Raw genomic sequence first — 18875 nt, 5'->3', positions numbered from 1 at the left:
GTGGAGAAAGGGGAACCCTCTTACATTGTTGGTGGGAATGCAAGTTAGTATAGCCACTTTGGAAAACAGTGTGGAATCCCTCAAAAAGTTAAAAATAGAGCTACCCTATGACCCAGCAATTGTGCTACTGGGTATTTACCCCAACGATAAGGATGTAATGAAAGGAAGGGCCACATGCACCCCAATGTTCATAGCAGCAATGTCCCCAATAGCCAAACTGTGGAAGGAGCCAGGATACCCTTCAACAGATGAATGGATAAAAAAGTTGTGGCACATATGTACAATGGAATATTACTCAGCCATCAGAAACGATGGATACCCACCATTTGCATCAACATGGATGGAACTGGAGGGGAGTACGTTAAGTGAAATAAGTCAAGCAGAGAAACATAATTATCATATGGTTTCACTCATATGTGGAACATAGGGAATAGCATGGAGAACATTAGAGGAAGGAAGGGAAAACTGAAAGGGGCAAATCAGAGGGGGGAGATGAACCATGAGAGACTCTGGACTCTGGGAAACAATCTGAACATTTCACAGGGGATCGGGGTTTGGGATGGGGTAGCCAGGTGATCAGTATTAAGGAGGGCACGTGTTGTAATGAGCACTGGGTGTTATATGCAAATAATGAATCACTGAACACTACACCAAAAACTAATGATGTACTCTGTGGCTAACATAAAAATAAAAAAGAATTAATCAAGGAAGGTAAAGGGATTTAAATGGAGGTAAAATTTCTACATTTTATTTGGATTTGGTAAAATATTGATCCTTAGGCTGATAAGTTATGTATGTATAATTTAATACATAGGGCAGCCATTAGAATCTATCCAAATACACACACTCTAAACGCTACACAGATATATCAAAATAGAATTCTAAAAAAGATATGAATATCCCACAAGAAAACCATAAAGGAAACATGAAATGAAATAAAAAGCAAAACAACAGAAAACAAAGATCAAAATGCTGGATTTAAGTTATAGTTAAAGTAACAACTACACTAAATGCAAATGGTCTAAATATGCCATTTAAGAGACAGAGACTGAGAGAGTGGCTTTAAAAATGACCTAAATAATGTGGTCTATAAGAAACTCACTTAAAATTTAATATAGGTAGGTTGAAAGTAAAAGAATGGAAAAAAGATAAACCGTGCAAACATCAATCTAAAGAAAGTATGATCGGCTACATTAATATATTTGCAGCAACAATAGACGTGACTGGAGGAGATTATGCTAAGTGAAATAAGTCAAGCAGAGAAAGACAATTATCATATGGTTTCACTCATTTATGGAACATAAGAAATAGGAAGATTGGTAGGAGAAGGAAGGGAAGAATGAAGGGGGTAAACAGAAGGGGGAATAAACCACGAGAGACTATGGACTCTGGGAAACAAACTGAGGGCTTCAGAGGGGAGGGGTTTGGGGGATTGGGATAGGCGGGCAATGGGTACTAAGAAGCGCACATATTGCATGGTGCACTGGGTGTTATATGCAAATAATGAATCATGGAACATTGCATCAAAAACTGGGGATGTATTGTATGGTGACTAATATAACAAAATAAAAATTATTTAAAAAATAAAAAAAATATATAAGATAAAGTCAACATTAAAGCATAGACCAATGGAACAGAATAGAGAACCCAGAAATGGACCCTCGGCTCTTTGGGCAACTAATATTTGATAAAGCAGGAAAAAACATCTGGTGGAAAAAAGACAATCTCTTCAATAAATGCTGCTGGGAAAATTGGACAGCTACATGCAAAAGAATGAAACTTGACCACTCTCTCACACCATACACAAAAATAAACTCCAAATGGATGACAGACCTCAATGTGAGACAGGAATCCATCAAAATCCTAGAGGAGAACATAGGCAGCAACCTCTACAACATCAGCCACAGCAAAATTTTTCATGACACATCTCCAAAGGCAAGAGAAAGAAAAGAAAAAATGAACTTGTGGGACTTCATCAAGATAAAAAGCTTCTGCACAGCCAAGGAAAGAGTCAAAAAAACTAAGAGGCAGCCCACGGAATGGGAGAAGATATTTGCAAATGCCACTACAGATAAACGACTGGTATCCAAGATCTATAAAGAACTTCTCAAACTCAATTCACGAAAAACAAATAATCAAATCATAAAAAGGGCAGAAGATATGAACAGACACTTTTCCAATGAAGACATACAAATGGCTAACAGACACATGAAGATGTTCAAAATCATTAGCCATCAGGGAAATTCAAATCAAAATCACACTGAGATACCACCTTATGCCAGTTAGAATGGCAAAAATTGACAAGGCAAGAAACAACAGTTGTTGAAGAGGATGTGGAGAAAGGGGATCCCTCCTACATTGTTGGTGGGAATACAATTTGGTACAGCCACTCTGGAAAACAGTGTGGAGGTCCCTTAAAAAGTTAAAAATTGAGCTACCATATGACCCAGCCATTGCACTCCTGGGTATTTACCCCAAAGATACAGACATAGTGAAGAAAAGGGCCATATGCACCCCAATGTTCATAGCAGCATTGTCCACAATAGCTAAATTGTGGAAGGAGCCGAGATGCCCTTCAACAGATGACTGGATTAAGAAGCTGTGGTCCATATATACAATGGAATATTACTCAGCTATCAAAAAGATTTCTCAACATTTGTTGGAACATGGATGGCACTGGAGGAAATAATGCTAAGTGAAATAAGTCAAGCAGAGAAAGACAATTATCATATGATTTCACTCATCTATGGAACATAAGAACTAGGAATTTTGGTAGGAGAAGAAAGGGATAAAGAAGAGGGGTAGTCAGAAGGGGGAATGAAGCATGAGAAACTGTGGACTCTGAGAAACAAACTGAGGGCTTCAGAGGGGAGGCAGTGGGGGAATGGGATAGGCTGGTGATGAGTAGTAAGGCGGGCATGTATTTCATTGTGCACTGGGTGTTATACGCAACTAATGAATCATGGAACTTTACATCAAAAAATAAATAAATAAATAAATAAATAAAGCAAAGAATAATTACCAGAGAGACATTACATTACATAATGATAAAAAGGTCAATCCATCACGAAAATATAGCAATCCTAAGTGTGTATACATGAAACTACAAAGGTAAAATATATGTGAAGCAAAAGTTATAGAACTGAGAAGAAAAATCCTCAGTTATGGTGGTGACTTCAACACTCCTCTCTCAACAATTGATAGGATATCTAGACAGAAAATCAGTCTGGAAGCTTTTGGTAACACCATCAATCAAGAATATCAAATTGACATTTATGGAATATTTTTGTCTAACGACAGCAATATATACATTTTCTTCATGTGCTTATGGAAGATTTACAGGATAAGCATAAAGAAACTTAAATTCCAAACAAATTATACAGAGTGTGTTATCTGACCACATGGGATCAAACTAGAATTGATTTACCGAAAGATAACAGGAAAATATCTAAACACTTGGAAACGAAAAAATACACTTACAAATAAATCATGGATTAAAGGCAAATAAAAATACATTGAACTAAGTGAAATAAAAGCACACCCTTTCAGAATTCATGATGCAATGCTAAAGTAGTGCTGAGAGAAAAATGTATTGCAGTAAATATTTACATTAGAAAAAATGAAATATCTCAACTTAATATTCTAAGTTCCCACCTTAAGAAACTAGGAAGAAAAATATCAAAATAAACCCAAAGTAAGTATAAAGAGGTAAATAATAAAGATGAGAGCAGGAATGTACACAATTGAAAACAACTGAGAAAATCAAAGGAATAAAAAGCTGGATCTTTTAAAAATTCAAAAAAAATAGACAAACCTCTGACAATAATGAAAAGGAAAAAAGAGAGAAGACCCAAATTATCAGTACCATGAATGCAACAGAGGATATCTTTACAAATCATCGAGATATCAAAATGATATGAGAATACTGCAAACATCTCTGCAGACATAGATTTGAGAACTGAGATGACATGGACCAATTTCTCAAAGCACAAACTCCCACAACTCATCCAATATTGAGTAATAATTTGACTAACTATATAATTATTAAAGAATTGAATTTTTAATTATAAAATACGCTCCCAGAAAGTCTCCATAACCAGATGACTTCACTGGACAATTCTATCAAACATTTAAAAAAGAATTAACACCAATTCCTCACAATCTGTTCCAGAAGATAGGAGAAAGGGAAACAGGTCCCAATTCACTGTATGAGGTTAATTTATTCTGATGCCCAAACTAGACAAAAACAGTAAAAAAAAAAAAAAAAGGAAAGGAAAAGAAAAAGAAAAAAAAGAAAACTAAAGTTAAATACCCCTCATGAGTATAAATACAAAAAAAATTAACAAAACATCAGCAAGTAAAGTTCAGCAATGTATAAAAAAAAGTATGCATCATACTGAGCGGGGCATATTCCAAAGATATAAGGTTGGTCAATATTTGAAAATGAGATCCATCATATTAACAGACTAAAGAAAAAAATCATAGAATTATATCAATTAATGCATAAAAGACATCTGACACATATTAATGGTAAAAACTATCAGAAAGCCAGGAATAGCGTTGGGCTTCCTAAACTTGATAAAGAGCATCTACAAAAAATCTATAGCTAATATCATTCCTTTTTTTTAAAAAATAGATTTTATTTATTTATTTGACAGAGGGAGAGACAACCAGCGAGAGAGGGAACACAAGTAGGGGGAGTGGGAGAGGAAGAAGCAGGCTTCCAGCAGAGGAGCCTGATCCTGGAATGCTGGGATCACGCCCTGAGCAGAAGGCAGACACTTAATGGCTGAGCCACCCGGGCGCCCCGCTAATATCATTCCTAATAGTAAAATACTGAATGCTTTCCTCTTGAGATTGGGATCAAAGCATGGATACGCAACTTCATTCCTTTTATTCAGCATAGTACTGGAAATGTTTGCTAGTGCAATATGGTAAAAAAAAAGACAAAGTCTATTAATCAGAAAGGAAGAAATACAATTACTACTATATGCAGGTGATATGATGGTCTACACAGAAAAATCCCCAAGGAATTTACCAAAAACTCCTAGGACTAATAAATAAGTGCAGCGAGTTTGCAGGATATGAAGTCAATATACAAAAATAATATATTTATATAAACTAGCAATAGACATATGTAAATTAAAATTAAAAATATAACACCATTTACAATTGCTTAAAAAAATGAAATGCTGAGGTATAAGAAAACATGTAGAGAACTTGTATACTGAAAACTGTAAAAATACTGAGGAAAGAAACCAAAGAAGACAGAAGTGAATGGAGAGACATACCATTTTCACAGACTGGAAAATTCACCATTGTTAAAGATACCAATTCCATCCAAAATCATATACATATTTATCAAAATTCATACCAAAATTCCAAGGAAATATTTTTGTAAATATAAATAAGATTATTCGAAAATTTATATGAAAAAAAACCAGAATAAATAATTTTTAAAAAGAAGAAGAAAGTAAGAGCAATCAGCCTACCTGATTTTAGTATTTCCTATGCTATAGTAATCAAGACAATGTGTTATTGGTGTGAGGATAAACGTGTATCAACAGAACAAAATAGAGAACCCAGAAATAGCTCCACACAAGTATAGCAAAAGTGATTTTTGATAAAGGTGCCTAAGGTATTCAAAAGTACAAGGATAATCTTTTCAACAAATAGTGCTGAAGAAATTGGATATCTATAGACAGAAAAAAAAACTCTCTGCCAAAATTACTCTAAATGGATCATAGGATAAATGTAAAATGTAGAAGTATAAGTCTTGTCAAAGAAGATAACTGTAGAAAATCTTGGGGACTTTGTCCTTGGTAAGGAGTTCTTAGACATGACCCCAAAAGCATAATTCATAAAAGAAAAAAATTGATAACTTGGACCATATCAAAATTTAAAAAAATTGTTCTGTGACAAATCATATTAAGGAAGGTGAAAGGGGAAGCTGTAGACTGAGAAAAAAAATCACAAACCACATATCTGACAAAGGACTCGTGTCTAGGAACTTAAAGAATTCTCAAAACTCAACATTAAACAAACAATCCAACCAGAAAATGGGGAAAGGACATGAAGAGACATTTCACTAAAGAGAATATAGAGATTGCAAAGAAGCATATGGAACAACGTTTAGCATCATCGGCCAGTAGGAAAACACGAATCACCACACCATGATGAGATCTAATTTCTAATCTATGTTCTACTATTGGAACAGCTAAAATAAAAAAGTAACGACAATACTAAATGCTGATGAGGATGTAAAGAATTGGATCTTGCATGATTACTAGTGGGGATGTGAATGGCTTAGACACTCTGGAAAATAATTTGGCAGTTTCTTAAAAAACCACACATCTCTTACCCAGCAATAATTTTAGGCATTTAGTCAGATAAAGAAACATTTATATTCACACAAAAATCTGCAGAGAATGTTCATAACAGCTTTATATATGATAGACAAAAACTGAGGACAACCCAAATGTCCTTCCATAGGTGAAGAGTTAAATGAGGTACATTCATCCTAGGAAGTAATTCTCAGCCGTAGTAAGCAACAAATTACTGATATACTCAACAACTTTGATTGGATATTTGACTGATATTTGGATATTTGACTGAATATTTGGATACTCAGGATATTTGAATGACGCGAGCCAATCTCAAAATGTTGCACAGTGTGTGACTCATTTATAGAACATTCTCAAAATGACAAAGTTATAGAGATTGAAATCAGATTCTTCATTGCCAGTTAGGGATTTGGGAGAGTGTGTGTGTGACTATAAAGGTTATATCACGAAGGAGATCTTTGTGGTGATGGAACAATTCTGTATCTCAGTTGTGGCAGTTGTCATCTGAATCTACACATGAAAATGAGAGGGCATGGAACTATATTCACACTTTATGACAGGGTCAGCTTTCTGGTTTTTATATTGTACTATTTGTGTGGAAAATGTAGCCTATAGAAGACCCTTATGGAAGGGTACAGGAGAGCTCTCTCTACTATTTTTGAAACTTCCTGTGAATCTGTAATTATTTTAAACATAAAAAGTTGAAATAAAAACAAATAAACCCAAAGGCTCTAAGTAAATCAACTGGGATTTCTCCCCAACATCATGTTAATTAAGGCTGGAGAAAGTCATACAAATTACCAGGTGTTTTCTTTTAATTGGAAGGGTCTTGAAAATCACAAAAGGATGACGTAAACACAGTAATAAGGATGTCCAAGCAAGGGTAGGAAAAAAGTCCTGGAGCTTGGACATGAACCAAGAAAACAACCAAGGAGCAGATGGGAAGGGTGAAATCCAAAGAAGACTGACACCTTAGAGATAAATATAGCATAAGCTTGCCCTGGGAGATGAAAGTATGCTGGCAGTCCGTAGAAGATGCAGGGGAGCCCAGAGGCCACAGGCAGGTTGTGCTTCAGCAGTGGAAGCCTCCTGGGAGCTGCTGGCCAGAACAGGCACCTCCTATTGCCCAGGACCTGGCTTGTGCTGTGTGCTAGGAGGGGTCTGCAGCTCACTCCCCCTGAACCCTCTCCCATGAGAGGGAAACAAGAGGCAGGACAGACCCAATTGGTGAAAGTTCTGCACAATAAGCTATAATTAGTATGCTTCATTTTGCCCTTTGGAGGACACAAGTTACATAAACGACCTAAAGAGACCTACAGAACCACCAAACGATGGGGAGGAGAAAAGCCTGGGTAAGGAGTAGACTTAATTTAATAAAAGGGTGTGACAGTTTCTAAAAAATACATCTAATACTACCAGGTAAATAGAAATTTCTAAGAAAAGACTTAACAGACATAAACTGGTTGACTTGTCCCATTTCTTTCCTGTGTATCTCTTAATATGCTCGGAAAAATGAAACATATTGAAACATATTAGTGTTGAAATACAACTGAATGAGGATACGGTTTTTAAGGTGCCTCACAAACAAAATTTTGTAAAATTTCATATTATATCATTCACCCTGTGTATTGGCCACCATCACAACTCAACCCAAACAGTATTTGTGGTGCTCGTACCAATTATTTTCATCTACGCCATCATCAGGAGAGTAGGGGGTGAGGAGGACTCCTTTCTGGGGGGGGGGGAAACTGCCTGGGACCCTGTGGTCGGTACTATCTGACAAGGCCCCCAGCGTCCCACCTCCTCCTGGTAGTTACCTCCTGCTGGCAAGTAGGTTGGACCCAATGTCTCAATTTTGACCCCTCGGAGAAAAGAAATGATGGCATGTTGGGTTTTTGACCTGGTATTCTCTCCCTATTGCCTTCTAGGCCTTTACACTGTGAAGCAAGCTACCCCATCAGAAAGGCCCACATGGGAAGGAGTTGAGGGTGGTCTCCATCCAGCAGCCGGCAGGAAACTGAGGTAGCTCAACAGGCAGTGAGGACCAAGCCCTTTGAGTGAGCTTGGAGGCAGCCTTTCCCGTCCAGCCTTGGGAGGACTGCTGCCCTTGACTGGAGCCTGTGAGTGACCCTGAGGCACCCAGCCGAGCTGTGCACTGACTCCTGACCCACAGGAGCCACAAGATAATAAATGTGTGTCATCTTAAGTCACTGTTAGGGTATAATTCACCAGAAAGCAATAGACACCTAATACAGATTTTAAGACTTTTATATGCTATAACTGAAAAGTATACCTATGGTCAAGTGGCCAGGTGCAAACAATGACAAGAACCATGTCTGTCCAGTTCCACCTGGGTACTCACTGCTGTTTCCCAGCCCTGTTTATGCTCTTCCTGTCCTAGGGTGACACCTTATGTGGTGAGTGATAGATATATCATCTATGTACCCTTGATATATTCCTCTTCACATTGCTCTCTACAATGACACAGATATTCCTTCCCTTGGATCTGGTGGGCTTGTGGCCATGGCGGAAATGATGGTATTTAATTTCCTTGGCTGGGTCATACAAGTCATACAGGACATAGACTTTGCCTTGTCTTGTTGAAGTGCTCACTGGGGACCCAGCCACTACCTTGTGAGGAAGCCAAGCAGTCACACAGAAGGCCACACTCAGTGCTCCAGTCCCAGTCCCTGGTTGGCAGTCAACAGCCATCTCCATAAAGGGGATGCAGGAGGACTTTGGGGATTCCCGGCGAGACTTCAAGGCCAAAGGCTGATACGAGGTAGTGCAGAGATAAGCTGTCCTTATGGGCAGATGTCATTATTGTTTTAATTCACTAAGTTTTGCAATGGTTTGTTATGCAGCAACAGATAATCTTAACTCGTGTGTGTGTGTGTGTGTGTGTGTGTGTGTGTCTGCATGACTGTAGAGGGAAGGCTGGCCACCCGATTTCTGCAGATTTTGAAAGACCAGGACCCAGGCAGCAGATGTGCTGAGTCCATGGCAGAACAAGCCACAAGGGGGTGAATAGCCTGGCTCCCTTCCCTGGAGGCTGTCCCTGCCTTCTAGGGCTGCATCCATTCCCTTGCAGGACTCCAACTGAGACCAGGACATGGGGGCATCCAAGGATCCTCTGTGGGGCAAGGGCAGAGGAGAGCACGGCTGGGACGGGCTCAGCTCTCCTTGGCAGTCATCAGTGTCTGCTCTGACCCCAGGATGCAAACTCTGCTCAGCAGAACAGGCCTGCGGTGGCCTGTAGTGAACATCCCCTCTCTAGACTTGGATGGGTGTCCCCCTGAGATAGGTCCTGGAGATGTCGTTTCCTTGTCTCACATCTCTGGGGATTCCTTTGTACCTCATCCATCCATATCCGTGGCAACCTGCTCCTTCTTCTGGCCCTGGGTTAAAGTCTTGCCAAAATTCTGCAAATGTGCACTGGAACACTGGAATGTTTCAAACAGGATGCAGTGGTGATGAGTCACCTGTGAGCAGTGAACAGAGAGAACGTAACACTTATTTCACTAAAGCGTCAGGGCATGATTTGGGCTTAACAGTGGTAATTGAAGGAGTGGGATGATGGAGCATGAGATTGCTCACAGAAGGGTGGTAATGAAATTCAAGGTAACAGATCTGAGGGGGAACATAACAAAACCTACCTTTCAGATTACAGGGATGTGGGAAGGAGGGTCAAAGTGCAGAGGAAGCCGTGGGTGTGTGGTCAGGGCAATAGCAACATGCAGACTGATATATGAGAGCAAGCTTTTTTAAGGAAAGAAATCGGAGCACAATATTATCAACCATCCATTCAATCAATCATTCATTCACTCATTCACACACAGTTACTGAGTGCTGCTGTGTGTCCAAAACCACTCCAGATACTGGGATACAAGAGTAAACATAAGCAGCCTGATTCCTGCCATCCTCAACATGTCACTCTTCTGGGGACCAGACACAGAACAAAGATCTTAACAAATAGTTAAATTCAAATTTTGAAAATTGTTATGAAGGGAAAAAGTTGGGGCTTGGCTTCTGTTGGGATTGGGGAAGGCTTCCATGAGGGAGTGGCACTGAGGCAGAAGGTGGAGGGAGGGACCTCTCAGCACCATTTCAGCCTTTCCTCCCTCTCAAGGCTTTGGGCATTAGGCTCTTTCCTCTGGCTTGCCCTCCAGACAGCATGTGGCCTGTGGCTTCAAAATGCAGAAACACACTTTCAGAAAGCTTTTGTAGCTGTGTCAGCCACGGATCTTGATTGTGGGCAAAAGAAACAGACTGGCTGTTTCAGGAAGGAAAGAGATTTATTTCAAAGACATGGGGAACTCACAAAATCACCAGGAGGACCGAGAACCAGATTTAGCAGATGGGCTGGAATGAGGGAGGCTGGGCAGCAGGACACCCGCGGAGCAGCTCAGAGAGGACCCTCTGACGCGGCTGCTGCCCCTGAACCTGGACGCCACAGTGGGCCCCGCATTCACACCGGGACCCAGGAATCATCCTGAGTCTTTCCCTCCTGGGAAGCTGAATGCCTGCTGACCCTGCAGTCCTCGCACACCGGAATGGCCTGAAGTCACTGGCTCTCTGCTGTAAGTCCGCGCTTGGGATTCTGATTGGCTGAGGCAGCCTTGTTTTCCCAGAGCGAGATGAATCCCTGGATCTCTGATTCTGTACCCATCCCCAAACGGCACATTTCCACTCCAGGTGAATCCATGGCTGGCAGAGGAGGGAGTCCTATGTGTGTGGCTCTGGGCCCGTTTGCTGCTTCTGTTGTCCCACAGAGCTCTTCGGTGGCAATGCGCTCCGCGGTGTGCGCAGCGGGGCTACACGTCTAATTCTGCATTGTAAAGTATACACATTGCATATATTTGAATGCAGAATTGGCTCACCTATCAAATTAAAGAAGCTTTCAAAACACTCTAGTTATCTATTGATTATGTGTTGAGAAAAGCACTCTCGCACTGTGAGAGCGAATAAATTGATCCCACATTTCTGGAGGGCAGTTTGACATGATGTATGCAAAGCCTTATGAATAAAGCCCTTGACTTAGTTCCATGCCTGCAAATGTAGCCTAAGGAAATAATTAAGGATGAGGACACAGACTTATACTGATAACGCAGGATCCAACATCCACGTGTTGAAAAGATTGTATGAGCTAGAATTCATACATTTGGCAGAAAACGCAACCCAATTATTAGCATAGGCAGGAAAACCGCATGTCTGGGGGTAGGCTAGTCTTCAGGAATGGCTCCATGCAGGGGTCCTCCGAAGTTATCAGAATCTGTTTCTATGTTTACATCTCTCAGTGTCATTTCTTGTGTTTTGACCAGGCAGGATTTCTTATGGTTGAGAGCATCCCCAGGGCTCAAGTGTAGCCGCCAAGAGGGAAAATCATCTTCCCCGCATTCCAAGAACAAGGCCTGACGCTCTCACTGATTGGGCAGGCTGAGGTCACATGACCACCCTGAGCCAGAAGGGGGCGGTCCTCCGCCTGCTGGATTCCGCTGTGGTTCCTCTTCCAGCCTGGTGGAGCGAGCCCCACTCACATGGGAGCCCAGCTGGGGAGGAGCATCTCCTAATAAAAATTGGGACTGCTTGTTGGGGAAAGGGGGCGAGAATTGTGGGGACCAAATTGAAACCTAAAAAGAGAAGGAGAAAATGCATTTAAGTATTTATGGTAGTAACTTCTTGAAATGGGGTTGATTGACTTTAATTTTTTGCTTGGTATTTTTCAGTATAATCAGAAAAATGAATATATCTTTTTAAAATCATGGAAAATCAGTGAAGAGAGGGCGTGGTGGACATGGTGGTTGTCTTCCTATAACTCTGCCCATCTCTGGGGGTAAAACAGCACCCGTGTCCCTCCGTCCCATGCCTGAGCCCATCCTTACACAGTGTTCCCCTGTCTGCAGTTCTGAACAATCAGGGTCAGGATTAGGACTTGAGTTTGGTGGCAAAGGGAGGGACTATTCTGTGGCTTTGCGTGCTGGTGGCCCCAAGGACACAGTGTACATAGAGAAGTGGGGAAATGAAGGCAAAGGGACCCTGCCGTAATCGTACAGAAAGCCATTGTGAAAACGACTCCTCTGTTGACACTTTCATTGCAAGAGGCTGTACATCTTTTATTGTTTCAGCCGGTTCCAATTGCATTTTCTCTTAAGTGAAACTGGTATAAATACTCATTTATTTTGGGTCTATAATCACCCTATTTGAGTACAAAATTGGTTTGTACTGACGTTTAAAGAGACAAAAGAGAATCTTTTGCTGGCCTCCTAACTTTAAGGAGAATGTGAAGAAGAGGGGAGGCCTGACTTGTCCAGAAAGCCTTCCCACGTTCTCTCTGCAAGGAGCTTTTTGGGAAGAGGCAGCCTGACCAGGGACAGGAGGGAGCAGGAGACTGGGGTCAGCAACCATGTGCCCAGGACATGACACTAGCTTGTTCTGGGACTGCTACAAGGACTTTAGCCTCTTTTTTGCCTCAGGTTTTTCATTTGTAGGATGAAAAAGTAAAAAAAAGAATATAAATCCAATATGATGTGAAAGATAGTATGGTTTTGCTTGGTGAGGACCAAACTAAATCAACCTAGCAGGAGTTTGAAAGCCAAAACAAAAATACTAATTCAAAGGGATACGTGAACCCCCGTGTTTATAGTAGCATTATCAACAACAGCCCAATTAATGGAAGCAGCCCAAGTGTCCATGGACTGATGAATGGTTAAAGAAGTGGTTTCTGTCTATCTATCTAGATATATAATGGAATATCATTCAGCCATAAAAAAGAATGAAATCTTGCCATTCGCAACAACATGGATGGAGCTAGAGAGTATAATGCTAAGTGAAATACGTTAGAAAGAGAAAGACAAATACCATATGATCTCACTCATGTGGAATTTAAGAAACAAAACAAATGAACAAAGGGAAAACAGAAGAGAGAGGCAAACCATAAAACAGACTCAACTATAGTGAACAAACTGGTGATTATCAGAGGGGATGGGGGGGCAGTGAGAGGATGAGCGCTGAGTAATGTACAGAATTGCTGAATCACTCTATTGTACACCTGAAACGAAGACAACACTGTATGCTAACTAACTGGAATTGAAATAAAAATTTTAAAAAATGCCTTAGAAAGAAAAAAAAAAAGAAAAAAAGAAAGCCAAAGCTGTATGGACCCTCCTCTGACAGCAGACAGGTTCAGATGGGCCTCCTCTGGCTTCATCTCTGAAGGCCAAGCCCATCTTGGGGAGGAGGATAGTTTTTGCTCTTGCAAAATCAAGTCAAGGAAAGTGGTTAAAGGCCTGTCCAGTAAAGTGCTATCTAAGACAGAGCTACACAGAAGTAGCCACTAGAGGGGTTGTAAAAATCTGGACAGTGCTGGAAAAGTGGGGATCCCTGGTGATTCATGATTGGGGTGGATCTCCTACCTGCACTCAGCTCCACAGCATGCTTTTTATATATTTACTGTCTTGGTTGCCTCCTTGATCAGACCCTCACCCCGCAGAGGGCATGTTGTCTGCTGCAACCCTATCTCTCACAGAGTGCCTGGGGTAGAAAATGTCTGCTGAATGAGGGCATAGAGCTGAGTGATGTAGACGCCGTGCCTGGGTTCCTTCCCCTGCACATGAGGCAGGCCAGGTGGGTGGTCAAATAAGGCAAAGGTTTATCCCTGCAGGCCTGGTTGCTCCAACAAGGCAGTGTTTGACTTCCTCCATGATCGTACGCTATAAGCAATATCTCCTCTGGACCTAGAGAGTCCTGCCAGGGTGGATTGGGGTTATATTTCAATCTGACCATAAAACCGCACATTAGGAAAGGTATCTGATCAATTAGTTCTAATTAATTATGAACAAAATGTGTCTCCAGCTGTGGGATGTGGTTTGTTTCCCATTTGCTATAATTAGGAAAGTCTAGTGCCTGTATAAACAGAAAATGTCTATGTGAAAGAGGAAAAAGAGAAGCGGGTGGTTGGAATGCCTATCAAATGGCAATTAGAATGTTGCAACCACTTCCTGGAGATGTGCAGTCAGCCTCCTTGACCCTGAACATAGCTCTGTGATGCTGTTCCAACACAGAACTCCTTCCAGAGCATGTCTGTTGCCCCTCTCAACCATCCTTCCACTGCTTTAGGTCTTATGTTTAGTATTAAGTTAAAGAAACACTCCAGGAAGGGACGTGCGTGGAGGATGGGCTAGATGGGTGACAGGTATTAAGAACGGCACGTGCTGTGATGAGCACTGGGTATTGTATATAAGTGATGAATCACTGAATTCTACCCCAGAAACCAATATTGTATCATATGTTAACTAATTAAAAAAATAAATAAATAAAAGTAGCCCTCTAGGTGTTGCTACCTCCCAACCTGTGTTCCTGGGGGTACTTATTAGTAAGTGGTGTTAACAATGATGGAGAGAGTATTTTCCAATCATACAAGCCTGGGAAGATTCCTAATGATCCATGGCTAGTAAAGCCTCAGAAAGATCCTGTTTAACGTGGCTAAACCTGGTATATCCCTGAGATCCAGGCAGAGCCTCCCCTTCCCCCCAGGGCACCACACCAGTCCTCAGCACCAGACGCAGGCTACCCTGCATGCAGGCAAGCAGCTTCCTGCCAGCAGAGGAAGGAGGATGCATCTAATGGCCTGGTGTCTGTGGTTGTCTGATTCTTGGCCAGAGCTGACTGATTGCAGGTCAGTGACACGTAGTGTGGAAACTGAGTCTCTGGTGGAGGTAAGGAGTTCTCTTCATTATGATATTGGCCATGCAGCATGCAGACCATCCATGTTTGGCCTGATAATCTCTATTTTATGACTGCTCTGTGTGGCCCTGGTGTGTGTCCTGGCCCTTTAGCATGAGTTATAAGTTCATGACTGATAATGACAGAGTTCAGCATCTATGATGTGCTAGCTACTTTTATGCTTGTTTTTTTATTTCATTGTCACAACTACATAGCAAAGTACTTCTTATATTCATCATTTTTTTCAGATGGGAAAACTGACTCTCAAAGAAGTGAGGTGACTCCTTAAAGATTCTATCACAATCCCATGGGATCCCAGAGGCTTGGGCTAGAACTTTCCCTCCTCATTCTCTCTCCCATGATCTTCATTGGCTGTTTGAGGCTTCTGTGTTAGAAGCATTGTAACAGCAGACTTGGCTTTAAGCCAAAGGGAAAGTAAGTCTTTTATGGTGGACAGGTGCAGGACTGGCTCGTGGGTAAAAAGTCTGGACAATAGGTTCTTGGCTCCAGGAAATCTCATTTCATATAGATAAGAACCTGTGAAATTATATACATTAGTTAGAAGTTCTGTCCTTCATCTGGTCTTGCCTGTTTTATTTATTTATTTATTTATTTATTTATTTATTTATTTTTCCAAATATTCATTTATTTGAGAGAGAAAAGAGAGCGAGAAAAGATGAAAGAGAGAAAGAGAGAGTGAATGGGAGGGGCAGAGGGAGAGGAAGAGAGAATCTTCAGCAGACTCAACACTAAGCCCAACATGGGGCTCAGTCTCACAACCCTGAGATCATGACCTGAACCTAAACCAAGAGTCGGGCACTCAACCGACTACGCCACCCACGTGCCCCTTGGCTGTTTTAGTACTGAAAAATAATTGAGAGAAAAAAGAAGGGTTTGCTTTTTTGGGGAGATGGGGAGATCTTGGTCCTCCTTTTATTTAAATAAGTTATTTACACTTATAATGGTTTTAGATTTATAGAAAAGTCACAAAAATAGTCGAGAAAATTCCCATATACACCACACCCAGGTTTTAAGAACTTAATATGGTACATTTGTCACAATTAATGAACCAGTGTTATCACATTAATATTAATTGAAGTTCATGTGTCACTTCAATTTTCTTGGTTTTTCCTTAACACCTCTTTTCTGTTCCAGGATCCCACATTACATTTAGCCGTCAAGTCTCCTTGGGCTCCTCTTCACTATGAAAGTTTTTCAGACTTTCCCTATTTGTGATGACCTTGTCAGTGTTGAGGCATAATGGTCAGATATTTTGTATAATGTCCCTCACTTGGAATGTGTCTGATGCTTTTATTATGATTAGACTGGAGTTGTGGGTTTTAGGGAGGAAGACCACAGAGGTAAGTGCCATTCTCACCACATCACATCAAGAGTAGATACTGTCAACATAATATATCACTGTTAAGGTTAACCTTTATCACTGGACTGGGGTCATGTTTGTGAGGTTTCTTCAGTGTAAGGAGACTCTTGTTTTTTCTCCCTTTCTTTTGTACTTTTTGCAAAGAAGTTGCTTTGCACAGCTTATACTGAAGGAGTGAAGATTATGTTCCACACCCTTAAGGGTGGAGTATTCACATAAATTATTTGTAATTCTTCTTCAAGGGGACTTATGTTTTGTTTGTTTGTTTATTTGTTTATTTACTTGCATTAGTATGGACTCATGGATTCACTTTGCGTTATAATCCAGTATTTATTTACTTATTTGCTCAAAATTTTCCAACTTTGGCTATTAGGAGCTCCTTCAGTTGGCTTCTGTGTCCCTTTGACATAGCCCATCGTTGTGTGTGTACTTATGTGTGTGTATTTTAGCACTTTATTGCTTTCTGGCACTATAAGATTCTCCAGGCTTACCTTTTTTTTTAAACATTTTATTTATTTATTTCAGAGAGAGTGAGCGAGTGAGAGAGAGAGCAAGCACAAGTTGGGGGGGCAGAGGAAGAGGGAGAAGCAGAATCCCTGCTGAACTGGGAGCCCAATACGGCACTCGATCCCAGGACCCTGGGATCATGACCTGAGCTGAGGGCAGATGCTTAAGGGACTGAGCCACCCAGGCACCCCTCCAGGCTTATCTTGTATGTTTCCTGCCCTACTTCTAGAATCATCATTTCTTCAGGGATCTCTGGTTCCTTTTATTGGAGGATAGTATTAGAAACCAAGATCCATTGCTACTGGGATATCGTTGCTTCTAGGCTTTCTCAGCTGATGGTACAAGGAAATCCATGTGTGTATCTTAACTCCTGTATATATGCATATGTCTATATTTTTATATATGTATCTATCTGAATCTGTATTAAGCTAAACATGAGTTCATATTGATGTCTCCAACTTTAATGCATTATCATATGGATCATTCTAGCTGCCTCCCCTTGCTTCTTGGTAACCTCCCATTCTAAAAGTGAGAAACCTGGCTCCAGACATCCACCATCCATTTACTTAATTTTTAGTAAAACAACTACATCAGGTAGAGTATGGTGCTTATGCACAGTTCTTTGCCTTTAGTCTTATAGACTCCACTCATTTCCACAGTTACTTAGAACAGCACTCTCCCATCATGAAGGAGAAACAACTTTCATGAGGTAGTTTTATATATTTGTATTACAACTGGATTCTTTGTCAGAGTCTGCATTTCATCCTGTGCCCTGACCTCCTACATGATTTTTTTTTTTTTACAAATTTGCAGTCATTATGGTTTACTCTCCATATTTAAAGTTCTGTGGGTTTGGATGAATGCACAGTGTCATGTATCTACCATTACATTATACATAAGAGTTTCATTGTTGTGAAAAATCCCCTGTTCTTCACCTACTCACCCTCGACCCCACCTTAATGAACTCCTGGCAACCACTTATCTGTTTACTGTCTATTAGTTTTATCTTTTGCAGAATGTTATATAAACAGAACCATATAGAATGTACCATTTTTAGATTAGCTTCTTTCAGTTAGTAAAATTTAAGATTCACTCATATCTTTGCACACCTTTAATTTCTAATGGGTTCATTGCATGACTGAAGATAACTAGGCCCTTTCACCCTCAAAAATACTGTTCAGGGGCACCTGGGTGGCACAGCAGTTAAGCATCTGCCTTCGGCTCAGGGCGTGATCCCGGCGTTACGGGATCGAGTCCCACATCAGGCTCCTCTGCTATGAGCCTGCTTCGTCCTCTCCCACTCCCCCTGCCTGTGTTCCCTCTCTCGCTGGCTGTCTCTATCTCTGTCAAATAAATAAATAAAATCTTAAAAAATATACTGTTCAAATAAGCATAAGAGTTGCAAAAGCTGTCCACTTCAGTGAAAGCCTCAGTCTTTACACTTCCACCTTGAGGTATAGGTGGCTTAGCAGCCTCACCACTCATCATCTTGGTCCAGGGTAGAGCTACAAGCATGCCTGTCTCTACCACTAACACTCTGCTTCAGGCTTTTCTAAGGAGAGGTGTGGGCTGACATTCACCTTCCCTGGCATGCTGAGGCAGAGCTCAGAGAGCTCAAGGAAGACTCTGGCCACCACTGACTGTGTTAGCCAGATGAAAGGGGAGACTTTTCTGCCAACCAGGTTAAGACTATCCTCCTCACACTATGCCTTCACCTGGGTGAGTTCCTCCTTCTAATAGTTTCATCCATCTTTTCACTCAGTTATTTGTGCATCAAGTGTTCATTATCTGCCATATACAGGCCACCAGAAGGTGCATACATGACCACATAGACCCTGCTCCTAGAAGGCAGGCACTAGACTTTTTCATAACTGCAGTAAAGAGTGATAAAGCTTTGCGGACTGGCATAGGAACAAATAACG

The sequence above is a fragment of the Ailuropoda melanoleuca genome, chromosome 2 (assembly GCF_002007445.2).
Source record: "Ailuropoda melanoleuca isolate Jingjing chromosome 2, ASM200744v2, whole genome shotgun sequence".
In the NCBI taxonomy this organism is placed as follows: Eukaryota; Metazoa; Chordata; class Mammalia; order Carnivora; family Ursidae; genus Ailuropoda; species Ailuropoda melanoleuca.
This window is presented reverse-complemented; position numbering follows the sequence as displayed.